A 24,714-nucleotide genomic window follows, 5' to 3' on the forward strand; every position below is an offset into this window, starting at 1 on the left:
TTTTTTTACGACTTCATTATTTGCACTGCATTTAATTTTTGAATGAAATGTATTGAAAACAACAAGCGACATTTACCCAATAATGCGACTGTATAGGCTAAAAAATATGGCTGAAAAATCTGACACCACTGTTGGTCAGAAAGAAGAACTTCAAGCAGATTTTCATTTGTAATTTAAATCATTTTTAAGTAAGATATATCCTGCACAGTTTCAGTTCATCTGCCGTCAGTCCATGGCTTGCGCCCCTAAAACGAATCCCCAGTAGGGGAGTGTTGATTGATGAGCTCTTGCGCCGCGATCGCCGGGCCAATTACACCACGATTACTTAATTTGACATGATACTGTGTTCTGACGCGCCCCGCTATCAAACTGTTTTACCAACTAAATCAATTGAAATTTGTTTAAACGCGTTCGTGTGAATTACACGAGACTCGTGAAGAATTGGTAAGTAAATTCAGATTTTTTGTTTTATTCATCAGTAGTAATGTTGTTCTTGAGATAGATTTTTAAACGCGTATCACAAATTGGAGAATTATTGCATCTTTGTGCAAAATTTTGGCTCTGAACCCCATGGTCTGACACAAATTATTTGATGAAATCTGAAATCTCATGCTTTGATACACTTACACAAGAGGGTAGTTATATCTGTTTGCCTCGTATCTATCCGTGTCGTCTAAAGGAAAAGTCGTCTTATATGAAAGTAATATCCTGTATATTTATGTTTCTATAAATTTTTTACAGTTATTGTACCACCCGTACATCCATCTCACTTTGGTCCAAAGGTTCGACTGGCAGAGACCTGTTGTGCATTTAACATACATACAGTTTAAATAAATAAACCGCAATATGTAATTATTCAATGATTTTTCTCCATTTCCATAATACATCATTATAATAACATGCAGATAGATATACACTAAAAGTAAAAAAGGCATTTAAAAACCCTTCAAATATTAGATTGCCCCACCCTGGTAATGAAGTAATAAGTCAACAGATATCGGTTGCATTTGGCGGCAGTAAATCAAGCCCTGCGCGTGATCCGTGAAAAATCGCTTATTTTAAAATCCGCCATTTTTCCACATCTATGGACGATGTACTGCATCAAAGTGTATGATGGGGTTCAAAAATAGAGTACTTATGTCGTATTTTTTTTAAATGTAAGGATTCAAAGTCGCATGGCTAGAACTAAGATTTATTTCACACTTTCACAAACAATGCATTAGATCCGGAATAAGTTAAGGCAGGTTTTATATGATGCGACTGCTGTCTCACCCCCGCGACCTTCACAGTGGACTTAACCAATATGAAATCATGGCCACACATCCAGTTGTCAGAATTTCTGATTTCCTTACGATGTGTTCCCTTGCCGTAAAAATACCTTAGTTAAAATTTAAACAAAAAAGCCATGTCCTCTTTTTGTGATCCGCGTCACAAACACGCCAAACAGGCCTCCATATATCATGCAGGACTCATCACGTTTTTAATAAAATCCGGCACGCGGGTTGTTTACATCCATTTTTTATTGCATCGCTATGAATACTAACATTCCATTTGTAATTCTTGTTTAGTTTTTTCAATTAATTGGTCGTTTTAATTTAATTTCACTTATTGAGTAAATAAACAGCTGAGCTTAACATCGGTCATTTCGAGACTGTGGGCTCTATCTACCCCGCAAGGGATAAAGACGTGATTATACGTAAGTATGTATCTATCAGATCAAGTTATTGTTAATTATTTTCCTAATTTTGTTCCCACAAAAGTATACTTATAATACGAATTTGGACCAAACAGCTCTTTACTCTTCTTATTATTATTTCATACGTGTACCAATTTAGATTTCTTCATCTGCCGTCAAATTATAGTAATTATAAACCATGGGAGCACTCAAAACCTCTCAGATTCCTGTCCAAATATACGTTAGGGTCGTTATGGGTACTACAATCAAAAGAATTCTATCGACTAACTTGGACCCCATATCTATTCTTTAATGCCCCTGCCTTAAGACATCTTACAAATACTCAAAATGGACTTTATTGTAAACCATTAAGGTTGTATTTTCAAAGAATATTTACCTGAAATAGTATGAAATCAGAGTGTCTACCAAAGAAATCGTCAATAAACAAAAGTGTAAGTTAAATTAATGCTCCACATCTTGCTTCTGTGATCGAAGCACAGGGTGTTCATAAGAGGTGAATTATATTATAATACCTAGATGAGCATCAAGTATAAGATTATATGGAATCAAATATAGTACTATCCTTACTCCTCTGAATATGTCTATTATTGAAAAAGTCGATTAGAGAATGAGCATAAATTAATTTCCGTTTATGTAATATATCCTATCATAATATATCACACGAGATATCAAACTGAGAATGATATAATTGCAGCATCCATTTTAAGGATAGAACATCTTCGAATAGGCAGTAGTACAGAGTAAAACCTGTAAATCAATAACATGACTGGATGCCAAATACGGTTCAAACGGTACGGTCCAAATTCGTTTACTAAATGTTGCGTCCAAAGTTACAAAAGCGAGTAAAACGAATTTATCATTAGTATAGTAAGTATGAAATAACAAATTACGAACACCATGTATTCACCCACGAAGAACAAAACGAAACTCACTTGATAAAGCCCTTGAAATAATAAAGGCATCCGCATACAGAAGTCAGTCGAGTCGGGAATCGAACCAGACCCACGTACCCGATTGTTTTCAACCCCAAACCGTTTGCAGGACAAAGGATGGCCTGATAAAATCATTCCCTGGCATAATACAACTCATTTGTACTGATTCTTTGATTTTACTATGAAACTGAGGTGATTTGTGCACTTTGATTGTTAGATATAATAATTAAGTCTTCGGAGGGGAATAGGAGAACTTATATTAAGGAAAGCAGCTTTCGTTTTGTAGGCCACTAAAATTTTACAGCCATCATACAATTAATACCTATGTATAAATCTCTTTTGCGTCACAAAAGGCAAAATCTAGTAAAAAAAATATAAAATGAACGAAATTGACTGTCACATATAGTTTTACGAATTTTTTCGACAGACTGAATTTAAAAACTTTTCATTAAACAAAACTTAGCTGTAGGCCCATTTTTTTTTACATTTTCAAATTCCCGTATCATGCATCGTTGCATCCCTCATTGCAAAAAATCTCGTTTTACAATCAAAATACGACATGGGGGGTCACGCCATGGCATTACCCTTTCGTTTTGGCATTTTTTTCTATGCTTTTTCGTTTTTTTCAATTTTTTTTCTTCATCTTTGTGTAAAATTTCGCACGGTTGCTTATGACAACGGGGTGACACGGCGATTTGAATGTGGCGCTAATTTTGGTCTCCGAAACCCTTTAATGCTGACAATGCTATTATTAGAACTATCTCGGGTATGTCTTTATCTTCTACCTGTCCTTACTAGGGCCTCAAAAGGGTTGATCCTTCGATGACCTTTTGACACAGAATTTTTGGGGTTATTTTTTGTGAAATGTGTGAATCTGCGGAAAGATAGTCCCCAATCAAGGTCGATTGTTAAACTCTTATCTATTTGGGTGTGAATTATTGCAATTCTATTTTGGTTTCATTTATGTCGTCTTTTTCCATGGGAGGTTATAAAAGTACCTACATTTTTTATCAAAGAAAAAGAAAAGGATAAGATTTTTGTTGAAGTTAAATTTGACGACCATAATAAATTACATTCATTGGAAGATTCGAATCTGGTAACAAATACAAATACGCATGCAATATTAATATTAATACTGTATGATGAAAGTAGATTGCTTGATTGATAAAATTTCTACTATTCGCAGCATTTAAATAAACATCTTGTTTTTAGAAAACAACGAAATCTTAAGCCTGCCAATTAACTGCGAATAGCGATCACAAATACGATGCAAGTAAAAAAACCATACCAAATCATCAAAGCATTTCTATTTGATACGAACAAAATATGATACAAAGCCAAAACTCAATATGCGTAGTCAAGTACTTTCATCATACAAATCAGAAATAACACGGACATTACAAGCCAAATTGTATGGACACCCACTGCGATCCATAGGTGTGCTAGCTTCAAAAACTTGTCGCCAATTTACCTATAACAAACTGTAATAAATCATATAACAATACATATAAGATCAAAAATGCAATACCAAAAACTTATAAATGCATAGCCACAGGGCGTATCTGTTTTGTCAAGGTAGTGATGTGAATAATTTTTCTGAATCCTTTCAGCGATTATCATTTGAATGACAATAAAAGTCATGTTATGAGGGGACAGGACAATGGAGCAGAAATAATAAGGTGTACTGTACATAGCTCAGCAAACATTCATAAGAAACATCTTAATAAGTCAAAACCACTAATGCGTAAAATAATTTTATTGAGAAATGTTCACTATGATAAATAAGAACGAGATAAAAAGCTAGTAAATCTTAAACTTTATATATGTCATTAGGTATTGTTATATTATCATAGAAATCGCAGAACCCTTAATAACTCCATATTTAAAGAAAGAAACAAAATAATGTGTAAATAAGTTATCTGATTTACTTAGTGTGAGAAAATGGAATGAAAAATTTAAGTATTGAAAATGAAATACATATATGAAGTCATTTTCTATGTATCTATTTGTATTATTGCCATGGTAGTTACTTATAATCAGGTAACATATGTGTCAAACTTATATTTATTCGTAAAATAGAGTAATTTAGTTGAAAAAAAAAAACAAAATTGGTTTGGCAAAACCTGTAACGTAATGAAAGCACATACGCTACGGCCACAGCTCTACGACCCGCCTACGCGCTACGCCGTAGACACAGATCGATTTGCGGCTACAAGTGACAAAGTTTTTCAAGATGGCGCCGTGGGCCGAGGGGGGATGCGGGATGCTCATATTTTTTACTGTCGGTCGGGGTGAGCACTGAAGCCGATCGGTACAACGCTCTCCACTCTCTGGCCCTAAAAGGTTCTCATCTAAAGACGCTCGGATACATATGACTACGTTCGGATACATATCGCCTTGTTCACGTGGCGGGCGGAATGCATTGAGTTGCGTTTTACTTTGTAGTCGGTGGGTGGGGGAGGATTTTATAGGTGGACTGACGATAACTTAATGATGTTTTGGTACACCACGTTTGAATTTAGGACTGAGATTTCGCTAGAAATTATCTATAATATCATAGTATAACTACTCTATTCTAGGATAAGACACTCAAAGAGGTTATCATTATTCAATGTATGAAGGAAATCTTCTCTAATAAAAATAAAGATCAAAAATAAGATGAAATTGTCATTGTTCTTTCGTTCTTAATGTCATTGTTGACATCATATTTTTTAATCTCGTTCTATCAAATCGATACAAACAATGAAACAAAGAAACTCTTTCTATGTAGAAATCTTTAGGCAATCATTGGCATCAACCAATGACCTATTCAGGTTCAAATAATATATTAAGGAACATGTTTAGATATGTATATTAAGAACAAACAATTCCGGGAACTTGGATTGTCTATAAATTTGCGAATATAACATATAAAATCAATGAATCCTTCATTGTGTAACTAAGTTGTAATTTCTGATACCTAACAAGGTTACATTTGCTACGTGATAAGATACTCGTACTATGATAACAAAATACTATATTACAAGTACGTTACGTACATTTTTTTTCTAAGTGCATTATGATGATTATGTAATGATTTAATGGATATTTAATTCCATACTGGTCTGGTAGCGAAAAAAGACAGCATGTGTGCTTAGTGCAAATAAACTATTATACACTTCAACATTCGAGCATTTATCTTTTTATAACTTCACTGAGCCTTTAATTAAAGACACAAAGGATGAACAAAGTGATAAAATATTATCCACTAATAAAATTTTAGAATAGCAACAGTGACTGTAAGAAGGTAGTGCCGTGTGGTTCCCGGCACCAATACAAAAAAGAATAGGACTACTCTATCTCTTTCCCATGAATGTCGTAAAAGGCGACTAAGGCTTACAAACTTGGATTCGTTTTAGGCGATGGGCTAGCAACCTGTCACTATTTGAATCTCAATTCTATAATTTTCAAGACTGTTGGCTCTGTCTTCCCCGCAAGGGATATAGACGTGACCATATGTATGTATGTATGACTGTAAGATAAACAATACGTACAAGTGTAATAAGACAAACTGACAGAGAAGTGGACTGCTACAAATGTCCTGTAGCTGTTTGCTGGGACAGGCTATGGGGAAAAGGTGGTAAGTAATTGTAAATTTATGGATTAGATGGCTAGTAAATCATGTTTGTATTAATCAGTTATCATAAATTTTGCATTTTTTTTTATTACAAGGTTGAAACTCTCTTTTAAAATTGTAAGTGTGTTAGAGAAGACGTAAAGGATTTTCAAAAGACAAATGCTATAAAGACAATGAGGATATATAAATAAGATATCTAATCTGATTCTCAATTCCAACAGTCAACCATCTTTACTTGCTCTTTACAAAATAACGTATTTAAAAGACTGACTGTGTGTATATTGACTACTACCTACATTTTAAGAATAACAAGACAACAAGATAACCGAAACAATGTAATGTTTCTCTTCCGACTCTATATATCAAAATAATCAGCTACCCCTTTCTGACCGTAATATCTGGTTACAAGCAATGTACACAAATCCGGGAGCCGCTCGAAATTAATTTCATATAGCCCCGGGCTACGGGGGTGTTGCGGGGGCGGGGGTATAGACACGTGCGATGGCGGAACTGGGATAATCATGTATATCCACAGCCTTAGGCCGCGACGCTAATCAAATTGTGAATTAGTTATTATAGTGCAATTTAATGGTATCTATATTGTTGTGGTCTGTGGTTGTAAGATTGAACAATATGCATTGAGGGCTATTCACGAGCGTTTACAAAGTACTATTTCGTATGATCTCTCTTTACCTGACTATATGGTTAAATGGAAAAGATGGAAAGAATAAACGACAAGACATTTGCCTTATCACAAGCAACGCACTGTATTTTGTCAGATAAAGCTATACAGAGGTCATACATAGTTGGTATTCTGTTATAAGCATAGTATAATGCTTTGGTATGAGACATTTTTAAACATTTTGACGCTAACTGGTACAAGGACTGTGAAAATTAAGTTTGGCAAAATTCAATTATTCTGAGGCTGAGAGAAAACATACTCATTTTGGATCATGTAAACTACTTACATTTCCCACATCAGACAATCTTATTCCCCACTTCCAAGTAGAATCCATCCAGCGATTCACCGCTTCGGTGCGCAACAAAGGGGGGGTTAAAACAAAAAAAAAAGAACAAAGGCAAAACAATGGCCACTGTTATGTGCGAGTTTGGCCCATTATGTATGGGAAGAGATGTTAGCGTTTAATTCGAGAGGATTCTATTTGACCGTTTCATTGTGGGGTTTGTTTTTTATTATTATTAATTTAGAAGCAACTGACTATAACGACTTTGTACCTAAATATAATAAAGAAATTCGGAATAACATAAGACTTTAGAAGTCGTACGTACTGGACAAAGTGTCGCTGCGACGCCATAACGTTTTAGAACGTATGATAATCATGTCTTTATCCTTTACCAGAGAGACAGAACCAAACAGTCTTGAAAAGGCTCTAATTCCAATTTCAGGTTACGTTTTCATATTGCACCCCAATTTATGAATTCAATTAAAACTTAGGTTTTGTTTGACAGCATTAAAACTACGCAGAAAATTTTCGTCGATGCAAGGCTTAAGTAAAATCATTTCTCTACTTAAACTGTTGTGATTTCTTAATTTATTTGCCCTCATCGTAAGAACATCGTTAAGCCAACAAACTAATAATGTAACTTAAAACAGAGAGGGTGGAGCTTATATTCCCACGGTACTATTCAAACCTAGTTATTCAAATTATTTTATTTCACAAATATCTTTATACTATTAATAATACAGATTACAATTTTAAAAGATAACAATTACTATAAAAAAATATTACATAGGTACTTAATTTTAACAAAAGTATTACCTGCATGCCATCAACCTGCACGAGTGTGCCTTTAAAATTTAACCAAAGATTGTCGTTGATATAGTATAGTGCTTGCTAATAAATCATACGATATTCTAATACTCTTATCACCGTATATATTCTATGCGAATGTGAATTACCAATATAGATAAGATTAAAACTTTGTTATCATAATAACGACCGCGTCGTATCTAACTATTTATCATTTCTTATTGAATACGTGTCATTTTTGCGCATTGCTTATAATATGTTTAAATTTACAAGAAAAAAATGTAAAATTTATCTTCATCCTTAAAATTATATATTTATTTTCTTATTTGTACAATACATAGGATGTAATATCCTCCTAATATTATGAATGCAAAAGTTTATGAGTATGTATGTATGGATGGATGATTGTTACTCTTTCACGCAAGTACTACTTAACCGATTACAATGGTATGTAGATAACTGAAGACCTAGAATAACACATTGGCTACTTTTTATCCCAGAGTTCCTGCGGGATTCATTCCACGCGGACGAAGTCGCGGGCGGGCTCTAGTAATAAGAATAAAAAATTATGGCATCGTTTCTATCTGACTTGTAACCTTCCTACTTAAACTTCAAAATCATGTAACGCATAGACATATAACGCAGTTCTCAATAATCTAGGCACATAACATAACCAAACAAAATGTACGACAATTTTCCACATCCGTGAATCCGCGTTAGGGTTGTCAAAACTCCCCTTGAATTGATAAAATAGCTCGACGCACAAATACCAAAACGATAGGAACCCCGACAAAAGGCTGGAGGCCCTTGAAAACTCTCAGCCTAAACGCTTTAACTATGTCCCAACCCCATACTCCAGGATTGCTCACTCTACTTGTCTCCAAAAACCCGTGAATATTTCACACAATTTTACGCCTAATGACCAGGGATGAAGATCTGATATGCCGTGGAGTTGTCGAGATAATGATGGCACTTGAACCGATGGGTTGGTATTACTTCTAATTGGTGGTGGTCCTCATGCAAAACTGTTGCACGCACCACCCTTATGTACAAGATATTAAATGGGGAGTTAAAAGGTAGGTATCAAATATATATTTTAAATATTGTATACACATGCCATGTGGTGAGGCAGAATCTATTGCTAAAAAACAAAAGAACTATGATATAATCGTCAAATATGGAAAGTAATAACTACTCTCCTTGAAAATAACGCCTTTTCATAATTAATAATACTAGATGTACTGTAAAGATTACTTTAAACTTAAGATGCAGCTGTTCTTTCTTGACCAAGACTCAATAAGGCTGACCACTAATTGGCGACCGCGACAAATCGCACAAGAAATGAAATGAGAGAGCGGTCTCAGTATTAGTTCCGCGGAAGCAAAGGGATATTTTGCTCAAACCTTGAAATATTAATTGGTATCCAATAGATAAATAAGTATCAGCAAAGAAAATACAATACAATACATAATTATCAGAAACATACATTACGAATATATTGAGCAAAGGCGGACTTATCGCTAAGCAATCTCTTCCAGCCAAGCTTTTGATAATGAAAGGCGTATCTACATAAAATAAATATATATAGTTGGTGCTAGTTGAAAAATTATACACTTGGTAACAGGAAAATGATTAAGGTACTTTAACTACAAAGATTGCGTTTTACCCAGATTCCGTTGTATCATCCGGTGTAATATTTATTGAAGAAATGACACAGATAAACTGACTTAGGTACTTTAAGGTCGTGATCATAAACAGATTCCGAGCTCCAGGGAGAATTCAACCAATACATAAGCCAGGAATATAATAGAAAAATTTAAGACATAAGCCTTGTCAATGTTCATGAAATAGACAGACAGGGCGGTTGGTGTAAGAAGTGTTATCAGTTTACACATTTAATGTTATAAATATAAGGTACAATCCCCTCAAGAACAGTGTGTGAGGGCGTTTATCGCGGATCGTGCTTCGTGCCGCATTCCTGCGCCTGCGACCCGCGACTCTTTACGATCGCCTTTAATGACATACCTCTACCACCGCAATTTAATGACATGCGACCAGGAAGAGATTCGCTTCAAACCAGCTTATTGTGCCCTGAAATAGATATTTCTAAAACTGATTTTAATAAAATATAACTAGTCACGAATCTTGAATACTTTTTCTGCATTATCCATATTCCTCTATCTTTTTATACAAACTTCAGGCCGGTGTAAGCAATGCATCTATATATTGATAAATTTCCTATATTATGGAGATATAGACCTGATTGACACCTGTGTTTAATTATAAACCTATTATTATTGTTTACATCGACACCTGGCCTATGTTTACGATTAGATAATATGAGCATAATCCAGGTGTCATCTACGTAATCATGAGTTCTATAATTCGAGTAAGTGTCATCGTGCATTGTCAAAATAATCGATTGTTAATTAGTTTGCTGTTTAAAAATCAAAGATAAAGAAGTATACTAAATATATTATCAGCTATCAGGAAATGAAAACATGATACTCTGCCGTGACCCGCATTTTGCTTACTTGTAACTTGATAGATAAAGTTATATGGCGTTTCATTAATTGTTTTAAAACTTTTCTCCCGCCATGACCACCAGATGACATGGCGATCAACAACACAAATTAAGTGTAGTCTATTCTACCCACTTGTCCATCAAATAACTAATGTCTTATCAGAGCATTCTTCATATTATTTGTACCGTTATATGAAGAAATTAGATTAGATTACACTAAGTCAATCCATTATCAAATTGTAGATGTAACATGGTCTTATTTTAGTTAACCCAATACGATTATTTTATCTTATTACCAACGTTATCTTAAAAAGATTGTATGAAATATTCCAATCAAATAATTACTTGTTGGAAGTGACGCAATAATGATAATTTTTGGTGATTTATCTAAATCAGAATAACTCTTTTAAGCGACAACAAAAGGTATACTAGCTTCTGCGCAGCGCCTCGCTTTATGTATTAAAGTAGCTGAGGTTACTCTAGCTTTACAGGTCTAGTCCATATAATGAGATATGCCAAATTCAGGTTAACTAATTTTGGGGATATTCCTCACAAACAAAAACAAATCCTTTTTAGAATTTTCTTTATAATACAAACATATAGCTGTGAATTTTTTTTTATTTATCCTCGATTTCATAATTTTCCCCGCAGCTGACTATCGGGTTTGTCTATTTCGCAACAGATAAAGTCGTGACAATTACTCTACGACACGTTTAGCCGGAAGACTTCATGGTAGAATTGAAATCCAGAGATAGTGACAAGTTAGTTCGCTAACACAGCGATTTTAAAAATAATACTAAGTCCATAAAACTTTACTTTATCAACTATACAACGAAAAAGAAGCACAGGCACTTATTAAGATTTTTTAATCGCTACCAGGCTACTGAAAGCCGGAAGCAAATGTTGTACTTGTAAATATCAAATATTATAAAAAAATAAAATAATGACGGCCTCTGTGGCGCAGCGGCAGTACGCTGTGTCACCGGAGGTCCCGGGTTCGAATCCCGGCCAGGGCATGATGAGAAAAGAACTTTTTCTGATTGGCCTGGGTCTTGGATGTTTATCTATATAAGTATTTATTATAATATATAGTATCGTTGAGTTAGCATCTCGTAACACAAGTCTCGATTCCTCAAGGGATATAGACGTGATTATATGTTTCTATGTATGTAAATAATTTAATAATTTGTATGTAATAATACCTATAAAAAGTCTTATTTTATTAGTGATTTCATGTATGATTTTGTAGGGAATCAAAAAAGGGTGCGCTTAACCGGAAAATTGGTAATGCCATAGCTAGAGAGAGAGCTAAATAGCGTGAAAGATAAGTGTGCCACCTCTTTCATATGTCTAGGTTATAATATCTGATTAATATAGGTTCGGTTTTCATCATATATTATTCGGAATAAATTTCTACATACATAAATATATTCACGTCTATATCCCTTGTGGGGCACACAGAGCCAACAGTCTTGAAAAGATTGATAGGCCACGTTCAACTTTTTGGCGTGATAGATTGCCAGCCCATCGCCTACAAAATATTCTAATTTTATAAGCCTATCCTTTTACGACATCCATGGGAGAGAGATGGAGTGGTCCTATTATTTTTTTGTATTAGTGCCTGGAACCACATGGCTTTCATTCTACTTCTAAACAATTTCTTTGGAAGATATACATATAAATGAGTCTCCTTCTACATATATTCAGAAAAAGATAATAACAATGTATGAAACTTACCAAGGAAGCTCCTTCAAACGAATTTCTCACTCGTACATTCCTACCAATACTCTCTTACTTGACAACGGAGATTTATAACTGAATATGTATGTCAGTACATACTCGGAGAAGCAACAAAAGCGACCACCTCTCCGGAAAATCTTACACATCACTGCCAAAATATTATTATCATATTACTATCTATCAGATAAATTGTAGATTAGGCAAATCAATTGTGTCCGATAACCGGTATGTGTATTTGAATGTCAAAACTCGTATTGTATGCTGTAACACGCAGAGTGCCGTGTGGTTTTCACCACTTTAGAATAGCTGACTGACTGAAAGGTTCAGCTGTATGGCTTCATGTTGGAGTTGAGATTCAAATAGTGACAGGTTGCTAGCCCATCCCCTACAAGAAGAATCCCAAGTTTATTAGCTTAACCCTTAGTCGCCTTTTACGACATCCATAGGAAAGAGATAGAGTGCCCGTATTCTTTAGTGCCGGGAACTACCCGGCACTTACTGCTAATAGATGAAAATTACCTGCATTGTCTTCTTTATCAGCTAATGGATGTGGCTCGTCTTCTGTTCCTGGAAAAAAGGGAATGTTTAATATTGATTACAAAGTTAATAACCGTTTACCATTACTAGATACAAACGTTTAACACACTTAATCGTACCTACCTACGGAAAGATATTTATTAAAATGTAAAATCCTTTCTGATATATTTACTGTTGAATGCAGAAACTTCAGAGTGCAAACTCATCATCAATTCCTAAAACATTATCTGGCGTAACGATTAACACAAGAATAATGGTTTAAAATAATATTTTAGCTCTGGACTTGAGTAGAAATAATAACAGTGAATATTCAGTTTCACACGAATTTATTCCTAAGCCAAACATAGCTTACTTATAGCTTTTAAAATTCTTATTGCACTAGAAAGAAGAGCGAAGGTGAAGATGGTCGCTTGGTTATCTCTCATCTTTGCGGTTACCAAATTGCACTCTGCCCCGAAGCTTTAGGACCTAGGGTTCGGTTCTTAACGTTTCTCTTTTTGCCATTCTTCAATATTGTCAAGCTAGGATCTTATTGTTTGGCCGAGCCCGCCGCGCCAAGAATGTAGTGGTTCAAGCCCCACATAACCGTCCCGTAGCTGACCGGGTAGACACTTTAAAAAAAAGGATTATATTGTGTATTGCTAGTCCCAGGTTAATCGATCATGCGCACCGATATACGCTATCAAATTTCTAATCAATGGCAAAGATGGTGACTTAATAATGTTATCATCGCACACGTTTAAACCTTGTCTTATCTAATCCTTGATAGAACAATTCATGAATTTCCTCTACGATTACAGTATTTGTTGGTGACATTAAAACTATTTTAATGCAAGGCAAATATAGTTTTATCGCTATGTTATAAAACTACGCTATCGGTTTTTGGTAAACGACCACGTCACCTGTGTCTGTGAATGTCGCAGGGGGCAACTAAAGACAAAAACGGCATGTTAAATATCCCAGGGGGATAGGCTTCAAAGCAAACATATGAAGCGCTACAGCTATAACGAGATAGGAAATCTATTTCTGATAACTTGTACCATAATAATAGATTTCGCACAGACTTATAACTAGTTTCCTCGTACAATTCTTTTAAAGTTTTATCAGATTTCATTAAAGCAACAAGTCTTATTGGCTGCATAAAGCACCCAACTCAAACCGCTCACAAAGGATCTAATCATATCTAAATTACGTTCATCAGCTTACCCCCGAAATCAAAACATCTTGAGACGCAACGGTACACGAACACCTTTCCACCTTCCGCCTACCAGGCCATAATAGGCAGTAAGGCACGCGACAGAGGACAAAAGGCGAATGCACTCCAAACCATCATTAAGAAACCGAAGAAAAAGAAGTCATGCCAGCTGCTATACTACTTCCTCTTTATACAATAGTAATTCAAGATGGACGCTTTGTCTGTCGGTTTATTTTAGGGCATTCATTATGGTACTCAATTTGGCGCGTGTTATCTTTGTTGTGTGCGTGAGGATATGGACGCGTGCCGTAGACATGACTATTATGTTATGATAGAGGGTTTTTTAATAATATTAAGTTTCACGCCCAATAGACACAGTGATAAATAATTCGATCGCTTGTTACCAAAGTCTATCAGTTGTAATTTATAATAAACTAGTTTTTTCTCAAAACTTCGCTCCCTCCAATTTAGCGCCACCTACAGCTTAATCCACTCGAATTTAGCGCCACCTACGCGCGCGAATTTTACACCACCTACCGAATACCGGTTCTTACTTATTTCCTTCTAATTTTTCGTTTCTATAATCAGCGAATCCCACTCAAATTCAAATTCAAAATTTTTATTCATTATTATGGGATACTTCATATCGCTTAATAATTGTCAAAACTTTTGGTTTCACAACATTGGTTGACGTCAAATAAATTACTTAAAACTAAGTTTACTGCCGCTTCCAAGGCGTCAGTGCAGAAGAAGCGGTAACAAACTGCGCTGCTGCACATTTCACTGTTGAATTTATAAAGTTTTCCTTTCAGTAACTAACTATTGGATATCTCTGGCCTCATTAATCCAAAAAAGGACATAGGACCATACCAGCTCCAATTGAACATTTGAAATTACTGTTTAGATTGTCTTTGCGACTTAGACAGAATATCACCAGTAAAAAAATTGTATAGTAAACTTTAAACAAATTGTTACACCAAATCTGATCACATTACTCTACTCCCTTATAAGTAACCCTACAAATGGTCGAAAAATCGCGATTATTAAGAACCAGTTTCTCGACGGCGACTGCAAGACGCCATCTGTCGGGGGCGGAGCGCGACGTCTTCCGTTGCATTGTACCCGCACCGGTCTGCGGCTCTGCGCACGCGCCGCGACAATATGCAAGATTGGTTTGAAGTTTATTATTTCTTTGATGTTAATATTCAATCGGCTATTGTCTTTTTTATACATAAAAGGGAAAGGTGACTGACATTATATTTGTAGGTATTATTATTAATTTTAATTCATAATGGAAGAATGGATTAAAATTGCAAAAATATGTCTTAACAAGAGGCCGCCCGCGACTTCGTCCGCTTTAAAACCCTATCATAACGTAACAATCAATCCCGCGGGAACTCCGGGTTAAAAAGTAGCCTTTGTGTTATTCTGGGTCTTCAGCTACCTACATACCCAATTTCATCGTAATCGGTTCAGTGGTTTTTCCGTGAAACAGTAACAAACATCCATACTGACATCCTGACATACTCACAAACTTTCGCATTTATAATATTAGTAGGATATTTAAAAGGAAAAAGAACTATGTCTTGAACGCACAAACAACAAAATTAAAAACGGTCGGCTGTGAGAATGACGACTTGAATCACCTAGACTCCAACTATAGCTCGCTTCTGCTAAGTCAGGATTTTCTCTTAAAATTATCATTTGAGCTGGTCAAATAAAATTATGAATATTATTAACACAAACGAAAAAACAGTATTAACACGCAAACAGTGGCGGGTATCATTTCGGCCACCCTTGTTTGCTCGGAGGCTAAGCCGGTGTAACGGTGTTGTCACAGAATTTATTGGAACCACCCGGACTGTCACAAATCTACTTATCTACCGACACCACGCCTTCGTAATGTTGGATGTGGACATCTGTGGTGTTGGGAGCGCTAAACCTGTTGCTGGGTCATAAATGTTATGTTTTAATAAAAGGAGCTGGTATATGCATTATTTTTTACTCTTGCTGTGCAATTTAAGAATAGGAGTTGTTTTGTCTAAAATATGTACACATTAAAGCTACTGTCAACAGAAAACTGTGTGTGTGAGTCTAAAAGTGCCTATGTACTTATATTTTTAATTATTATTGATCATAATATGTTAAAAAAGTTTGCAGCCATCAGCCAGTGACATAAAAGGAGTTATTTCATCGCATACAAGTAATTTCTCCGCACATAAGGCTTTAATCTCTGTACTGTGCTAACACAATAACGCTTGTGTTATGTTACATAACATGAAATCACGAACCGACGCACACAGACTTTAGATGAGTGTATTTATCGTATCGGAGGCACGGGCATTGTCCATTGTATCGACGCCTTAGCCATTGTTCGAGTTATGTACTCATATGCCCCGACCACATCGATCCACTTACATATACAATGTTATGATGTAAACTATGGGAAGTGTAGAAAAGTTCTATAGCCGCATCTGTGCAGTTTTGCATTCGGAATAACTAAGGTAATTCAAATGACGTATGAGGCTAATTCCGTAATCATAAGGGGATTCCACAACATATAATTTGACTTTGTTATTTTATTTTGATTTGTAAAGAAAACATTAAGAGCTGACATCTTATTCATAAAAGTTAAAAATCTATTGATATAAACGTGTCACACTTCCACACATTTTTAAAGTACGCCTGTACTTTACAACGACGACGACCACGCAAGGTGAGCAATGTACTAATAAAAACGTAGATGAACGTAAACAAAGGATGTCTGTAAAAATTGTTACAATAAATATTATTGGTATAGCAAATGCATAATCGTATTATCATTACTTAAATATCCCATTTTTAAAAGATTGATCAGTCTTCTTATTGATATGCTTAAAAGTTCAAGGTGCTCAAAAGTTAGTCATATATTCGGGTATTAAACAAAACGCATTATATTTTCTAGAATTTTAATAATTCTTCATACAAGGGGTTAAAGGGATATAATTTTATCCCAAAATGTCACCGCTACGAGCATTACACATATGAACATGACAATCTGTCCCCCACATGAAGAGATTTATACTCAATCCTACAATTTAATATACTTCCGAGTATAAATTGTCAGATTTCGAGTCTTGTAATAACAGCATGCCGCTGTCGCCTGAACTTAAAATCCAACCATATCTGTGCGGTATGGAATCATACGATATTCGCTTTTCGTCGCCAAATTACATGATTTATTGTCATCTCGGATCAAGCGACAATTTTGTTTGGGTGGTTTATACACACGGGGTTATTTTTTTGATTTTTGAATTTTGTGATGTAACTTGTTAATAATAATGTTCTCTTTAAGAAAAAAATATGCTTTTTTTTGGTTTACAGAGACAATAAAGACAGACAGAACTTACAGATTAAGCTAACAAAAAAATTAATTTCTTTTGAATAAAAATAAAAATGATAAACTTTAGACAAACTTCACTTTTAAACCATGGCCTGAAAGGGACGACACCTAAAACGGCTGAATCGTTTCCACTCAAATTTAAGTCCAATACTACTGCTCAACAGAAACCAAAAGTACTAATGATATTTTAATATCATTAAAAAAAATTAGAGACACAAAATGTTTTATAGTGTGATTACAGATATCGAATTATAGTCGGAATATAGAGGCAATATTGTTCGAAAATATTATAATAATCTATGAAGCGATATTATGAATGTGACAGACCGCGTGTCGCTGCGACCCCACAACGCCATTTAGGGTTAACTCGGCCGAGTGAGGGTCGTCTTTGTAAACTGAAAGGATTACTCAAACAATAACTTCCGAACATTCATCACTTTTGTTCACGCCCAATGTACTAATAAAGATTAATAAAAGATATGATAAAGTCCGCTATTCAGTTGACGAACTAATTTATTTTGAGTATTTCAAATGTATTTATAACTCGAAATTTGTATAGGTTTTAATTTGATTTAAATTCTTACATAATTAAAATTTTATAAGAACCACTCTAAAAAATATATAAGTCAGACAGAACCTTTGAATTTGCTTATTACATCCAATAATTATATTTAAAGGAAACGTTTGTTAGGTACAAACGTAACCTTTCACCTTTGAACTGAAGTTATATTTTCCAATCCATCTTTCAATGTCTCAGGCACTCGTGAAGTCCCCCACCGTATTTCCTCGAACAAGCAATAACGCGACAGTAGTGACATCAAACACGAATTAACTTTCAGTCAACCCTCCCACTATCCTAAGACACGATCAGTTAAGTGGTCGATCGGACCCCGCGGCGATTTAATTCACTTCTCACGCGAGCGGAGGGTTAACGGATCAACTGACACGCGACTCAACAGATATTGTCGATTTAGGGATCAAGATGAGATATGCTGGAGTAATGATGCTAGCGTAATTGTTCAGAGGATTTACCAACTTACTTTTACATCGTTTATTAATGTCGAATCAAATAATACGTGCGAGGCAGTAACGGTTGTATTAAACTTCTTAATTTTTTTAATTAACGTTGAAACATACTCACAGCGAGCCAGAAAATCTGTCAAAACCGAATCAAATTTAGTACACAAGTATTTGACGTGATTCTCCCAAGTGTTACCATAAACTTACAGGATTGACAGAGTCAACAGGAAATATATTTAATTTTCTTTAACACAGAGACGCACAAATCATTTAGTCGAGGATTTTACATTTCAGAAGAGTAAACTGTCAGGAATATTTTGTTGCACTATCAGTGTACTATTCTATTTCCTATCACAAATATCAATTTATTTCTATTGACGCATAAAATATCCGCGAATAGAGCCGTCACATTTTTTGCGAGGCACTGTAGCGCCCTCTGCGTAACGAATTAGCGAAACATTACAGATTAAAACGATTTCATAAACACGGGGCGCGTTTTATCTGTTACTGCGATGATTTAGAGATGAGCAGGAAAATAACTAAATAAATTTCTTTTTTTTTTTAAGATTAAAATTTGAGAATCATTGTACTTACGTTACTTTTAGATTCGTCTCTTTTTACGAGAAGTCCTATGTACAAAGATTTATTGCTTCCACTCCTATATTAAAATTACTTCATACTACTACTACTTTGACTAACTAATAGATTTATGCATAGCCGAAACTACCAAACGAACTTTCACACCTGAAATTTAACACATAGGTATTTTTATACCATATCATAGATTCAGAAAACTCACACAACTGTGGACTCCCTGGTAAAACTTTGTTCTAAACCATGTTTAAAGATAAACGAAAGGTACGTTTAAAAACACAGTGCGTAAAATATTCTATCACAAAAAAAAATGTAGTTAACATCAAACATTGCAAAATAAGACGGAAGCCAAGCCGTCGTAATTACAGTTACAAAAGCGTCGTCTCAAGCAAATTGTATGGATACACTGATGGCAATTCCATTTTCTATGGTATGATACCACACAAGTGACTGGGGCGCTGTTCTAAGTTCAACCGTTTTGTTTTATCTGTGCAATAACGAAGCTTCACATGGGTTTCGCTTTTCAAATTATAGTTTCGAAGGTCGAAAGGATATTAAGGTGTCATATGAGGTCTGTAAGACGAAGCTTATTTCTTATAAACGCGGGGTAATTAAATATTTCGTCCTTATGCCACCTCTCATTGCTATGTTTTATTTTATCTATCCTTTTTAAGATTGTTTAAACACATTAATTTACCTTTTCTTTAAAGTATATATTACTAAGCCATAATATATTTCGAGTAGCGTCCTCTATTATTTTGAGATAAGATAACATATAAAGATCTTCAAGTTGGCAATATTTCTCTGATATTTATCTTTCTGCGTATGACACCAAGCTCCTTACCCTCTTTTTGCGGCAGCTGCTGCCTTTATTATGATTTGTGACATGTCATTCCAATCATACATTCCACAAATTAAATATTTATGTCTGACCAGTTCCAACCCGCGGGTATACTCTCTTATAAAAAGAATAGCTACAATACATATGTCCATGAAAAGATAATAATGGTAATTGTTAATAAAATGAAAGAAGTAGTACAAAATAGAAGACATGGACTAGAAAGGCAAATGTGAAAGATTAAGATGTTTATGTATTTATAACATTTTTTTGCTCATTTAAAATAACAACATTGTCCTTACATAGACAGCAAATTCTTTATAAATTTATCTAGTTTATAAAAAAGAAAAAAAATGCACAATACAATTTTACTATCTCATTTTATCATTGCCGCGGCCCGCCTCCACATATTCTTTCAACAAATAAAAGCTACAAATTATCCCAAAAAAACACGAAACATAATGACCCCATTACAGATAATGGCAATAGGCCATTTATTTCATATCTGTATTTGCGCAGACCGCTATTGGGCGTAGACATGTGTCGATCCATAAGTCTATTGTGTTAGGATTTGGATCAATTGCGTGAAATATTGTCTGCGGGACATGTGTGCTGGAACCCTAAAGTTAAAGGGCGAATAGGGCTCTCATTCACAGTAGTTAGTCACGGAGCGTGCCGTTCTACGAATTTACTACGATCTGCTACGAATGTGCTACGCGTCGTCTACGAAGACAAACCCCGGTATTGTCTTATGAAGATTGATAGATAGAACACTCTATTTCACTGTGAGAATACATTACAACACCAAAAAACTAAAGGTAAAAAAACAAACAAACCTTAATATGGGATGTTCTTATATTAATTTATCTTTATTGTGACTAAATAATATATTTTATTCTATAATTACCTCACAGGATCTCAGTGAATATAACTTAACCTAGATGTAACAATAACTTGACATGTCCCTCGAAATTAATTACCTACCATTGTACGAGTATAAGGAAATGTTTTCAACTATACGACTTCACATATTCTACTCGTATTCACATTCCAAATTCGATTAGATTTTAGGATATCCGAGCTATTTGAATTCGGTTTCTCAAAGTTTCGAACAATTAAAGTTGAGATTGGCGCTGTCGGGTCATGACTTGTGACGTCATCTGGCGACACTGGAATTATTGTTATTAATTAGAGGCCCCGCAATTAAGTAGGACGCCGATCACGCCGTCATCGTTCGCCCGAATTTACCCGTCTTACTGAGCGTCTTTGTTAACATCGCTGCCGTAGACATAAGAACTGATAGACATTCTCATTTATTGAATTAAATTTAAGATATCTTAGATCTAAGTATTCTCTACAAGGCACTACCTTTCCAACAATAACATTTAAGGAAAGTTAAATAATATTTACCTTTCCTTAAATGTTATAAATAATTATAGTAATTTCCTCAACCGTGGAGACAGGAAACCAGTAGAATGCAACTGGAAAATACTTCACGAGGATAGAAGACATTACTGATTTGTGAAGAGATATGAGTATTGAATTCATTTTAAAATAAATATAAAATCGATTTATTACAATTCAAAATTAAAATTTTGGGTTGTTTATTTATTAGGGAATTCATTGCAATGACACTCTTATAAGAAAATATCAATATTATCTTGTTAAATCTTCAAAAATATATTTCGACTTGTCTAACCCTTCATAACTCTACACATCACTCCCTTAGCGATAATGGAGTTGGATAATTTTAATCGTGCGCGAATTGCGAAGCGTAATGTCCCGAGCACGCGGCGCCGACTGTACTCTTAACTGTATGCGATCTTCGAAGTTCATCAGTTAATTATAGCAGAAATCTTGGAAGATGTGTGTTAAGGCCCTAATGAAATGTGGGTGAATTTTGAGAATAGAGGTGCCAGTTTGTGCTTAATGCGTTAGGAGTTATTTAATTAAGTTACAAATACTATATAATAGAAAGCAACGTGAATATCGTTGAGTTTGAGGCATTTTAAATAATAAATTAATCGTTGAATATAAAAGAAAGTCGTTATAATTATAACTTTAATTTATTTATAAGACTATAAAAACAGGACCAATTTTTGTGTCTTTCAATTATTTTTCTGTGAATAAGATAATTAATATTAACGTCAATAATTTTTTATAAATTTTTAATCCAAAATCTGCTCATTCCTTGATTTGTTCCAAATCCAAGTTCGTCGGGTCCGCAAGTCAAGAATAGAGTTTTGTTATTTGTATTTCTAATTAGAAATCAAATTAACATTTTCAAATAAGACACAAATAGCACCGAGTATTCCAGAAAGAATTCATTGAAATATTTGATTGACTACAGACAGACAGTTTATTTTGGTCCCAAACATCATCAATTATATTGTTGTAATTTTAACGATTAAACAATTAATTTAATGAATAAAATAAAACACCACAAGTTAAAGATATAGGAAATCTTATTTGAAATTTTTTATTATATAATTTAATTTGAATCTGCATTCATTAATTTTTATAACAAAGTACCTGCGTAATCAGAGCCCCCTCTGTCCCATAAAATCAGAAGGAAATTCTTTAATTCCTGAGCAATTAACAGACGGGCCAGAGGCGCGCAACGCCAAGTGTCATCGTAAGTTTCAGAACGTCATTAAAGCCATCTGCAGCGCGGTAAATAACGAAAAAAGGCCGTGGGGGGAAAAGGGGGGCGAGATGAGAGATTTTATTTAACAAAGTCTATATTAACCCGATGCAATTAGAGAGAGTTAACGAGCAAGCGGTAATGACTGGGAGACTATTCTGGGAGTACTACGAACGTATACGAACTGCCCGCTAGTTTTAGAACGCGATCAACTTCTCAATGTTGCAAGCATTGAACTCTAGTCGTTGGTATTGGCAAGGTTATAGTGTTGTGGTGTAATTTTTCTTATTTATTTGGAGGTAATAAAATATTAATTGGATGCTTCTTATAGGAATAGGATCGAATAGGATATCCCAATTGTATCATTGGGACTTCCAACTGAGCCTGGCTTTTCAATCTTATTGGGACTGTTGGCTCTCTCTACTCTGTATACTCGTATATTTATTTTATATATGTTAATTAATTTGTAACAAGTCTTATTTAATGATTAATGATGCCTTCAAATAAATGGTACATCATCTAAATAAAATCGGTATTCTAAACATCATTACAAACTAGTTTATATACAAATTTGCACTTGAAACATTACATTTAAGAATCTTTTATTTTTTTGCACGCAAAGACTTGAACCTTACGCTGCCCTAGCTTGGTCTGCTAAAAAAACTTATGTAATTAGTCCTCAAAGTCATGCAAGTTTTTATCATGGGCATTCGTCTCTGATGAACCTGAAACCGGCCGTATTTTTCGCACAAGTTTTTTAGTAGCGTAGAAATATAATATCTAAGAATAGCCCCCACCCTCCCGTTGACACATTACTAGAGAGTGATGCGAATTCAAAACTGCTTTAAGTATAATAACAGTTACTGGTATTTATTGGTTAATTAACCGACGTCCGGCTACCATTAGCTTGAACACCCTGTATTCTTTATGTAGGAGTCAGCTTGGGCCTTGAAATTACACCTAACAAAAATTTTGTTTCGGAATGAAAAGAAACTGTTTCGCGTAATTAGTCATACAATTGTTGGAAATTTTGACGAAATGTATAATCTGATACGAGTTAGATCACTTAAATATTTATAAAGCACAGTAGATTATAAATTATCCTAATACTCCTCAGCAACTGTAATATATTATAGTACTCAATTACTTATTATATTTAGAGTCTTATATATTTAAGTAGAAATAGTCATTTTAACTCGATATCTGACCTCTGCATTACTGACCTTTCTAATCATTGGAATTTATGATTTACGAAAATTACCAAATTAAATCAATGTAAATTACTGTCAACCGCATTTAAAGTGGTACAGTACTCTATAACTTCAAGTTATTCAACGGTAGATTGATGTACCAATGACTCCGCTTGAAATAATAAGCGCTTTTCTTTTAATATGTCTATACAAAAGGATTACGGCTTGTTTAAAGTATTAGTAGGGAAATCCCTCAAAGGAGAACCAAACGATAGTGGTGTCATTAGTGAAATTGGCTTGCGTGCTTTCAGTGCACTCCGCTTCAAAATTTAACTGTTTATTGCACCTAATTTGAAACATCGTTGATTTAATCCTTTGTTAGCAAAATCAGAATGTTATTGTAGTGAGTGTTGCCAATATTTTCCAAAACAAGGCAAGCTACCGTCCGAAACTTTGCTTTCTAAACGAGAAATCGGGAAATTCTTTCTTAGTGCAACCCTACACAACATAAAGATCTATTTACATGTTTCAATGTAGAGACAGCGATGTTGTATAAATTTTCCTTATAATGTTTACTGCCAAAGATCTTGTATTGCGACTAGTCTTTGGAAAATATTTATCTACACAAAAGAATATTTGCAAAACGTTCAAAAACATAGTGAATCAATCACAACAACTTGAATTATGATATTGTTATGCCCTGCAATCAATTACTTGGGAAATATTGATGTTATGGCGGAACGGATCCGTTTGACTCCTAACCTTCTTGGACACTTCACCAGGACAACTTGACCCTTCAATCCCCATACATTCCATCTAAATATACAGGAATAGAAGGATCAAGTGTAAATGGTTGTAATGCGGGTGCAGTAAATGACATGCGCCATCTGGTGAGCGTTATAAAAACTACCCTCTTGTCGGCCAATATTCGTGTAGTTGTGATAGTTTCTTGTAAGGGCTCCATATATCTGGGGTCATATCCCTTGCGGATGCGAACTTTTTGTTTTGATTTAAGAACAAAGAGAGAGTGTTGA

At 34.8% G+C, this 24,714-nt stretch overlaps 1 protein-coding gene across 3 annotated transcripts in view; it reads right to left on the bottom strand.

The window, feature by feature from the left end:
- Window positions 1-12,423, bottom strand: part of LOC106134299 (histone-lysine N-methyltransferase PRDM16) — a 66,460-nt gene extending 54,037 nt beyond the window's left edge. For all 3 annotated transcript variants that reach the window (XM_060948786.1, XM_013334307.2, XM_013334306.2), the window contains exon 1: window positions 12,278-12,423. The gene's annotated coding sequence lies outside the window, so the exon portion shown is untranslated. The remainder of the gene's footprint in view (window positions 1-12,277) is intronic.
- Window positions 12,424-24,714: the final 12,291 nt, after the last annotated feature.

Source organism: Amyelois transitella, chromosome 17, assembly GCF_032362555.1.
Source record: "Amyelois transitella isolate CPQ chromosome 17, ilAmyTran1.1, whole genome shotgun sequence".
In the NCBI taxonomy this organism is placed as follows: Eukaryota; Metazoa; Arthropoda; class Insecta; order Lepidoptera; family Pyralidae; genus Amyelois; species Amyelois transitella.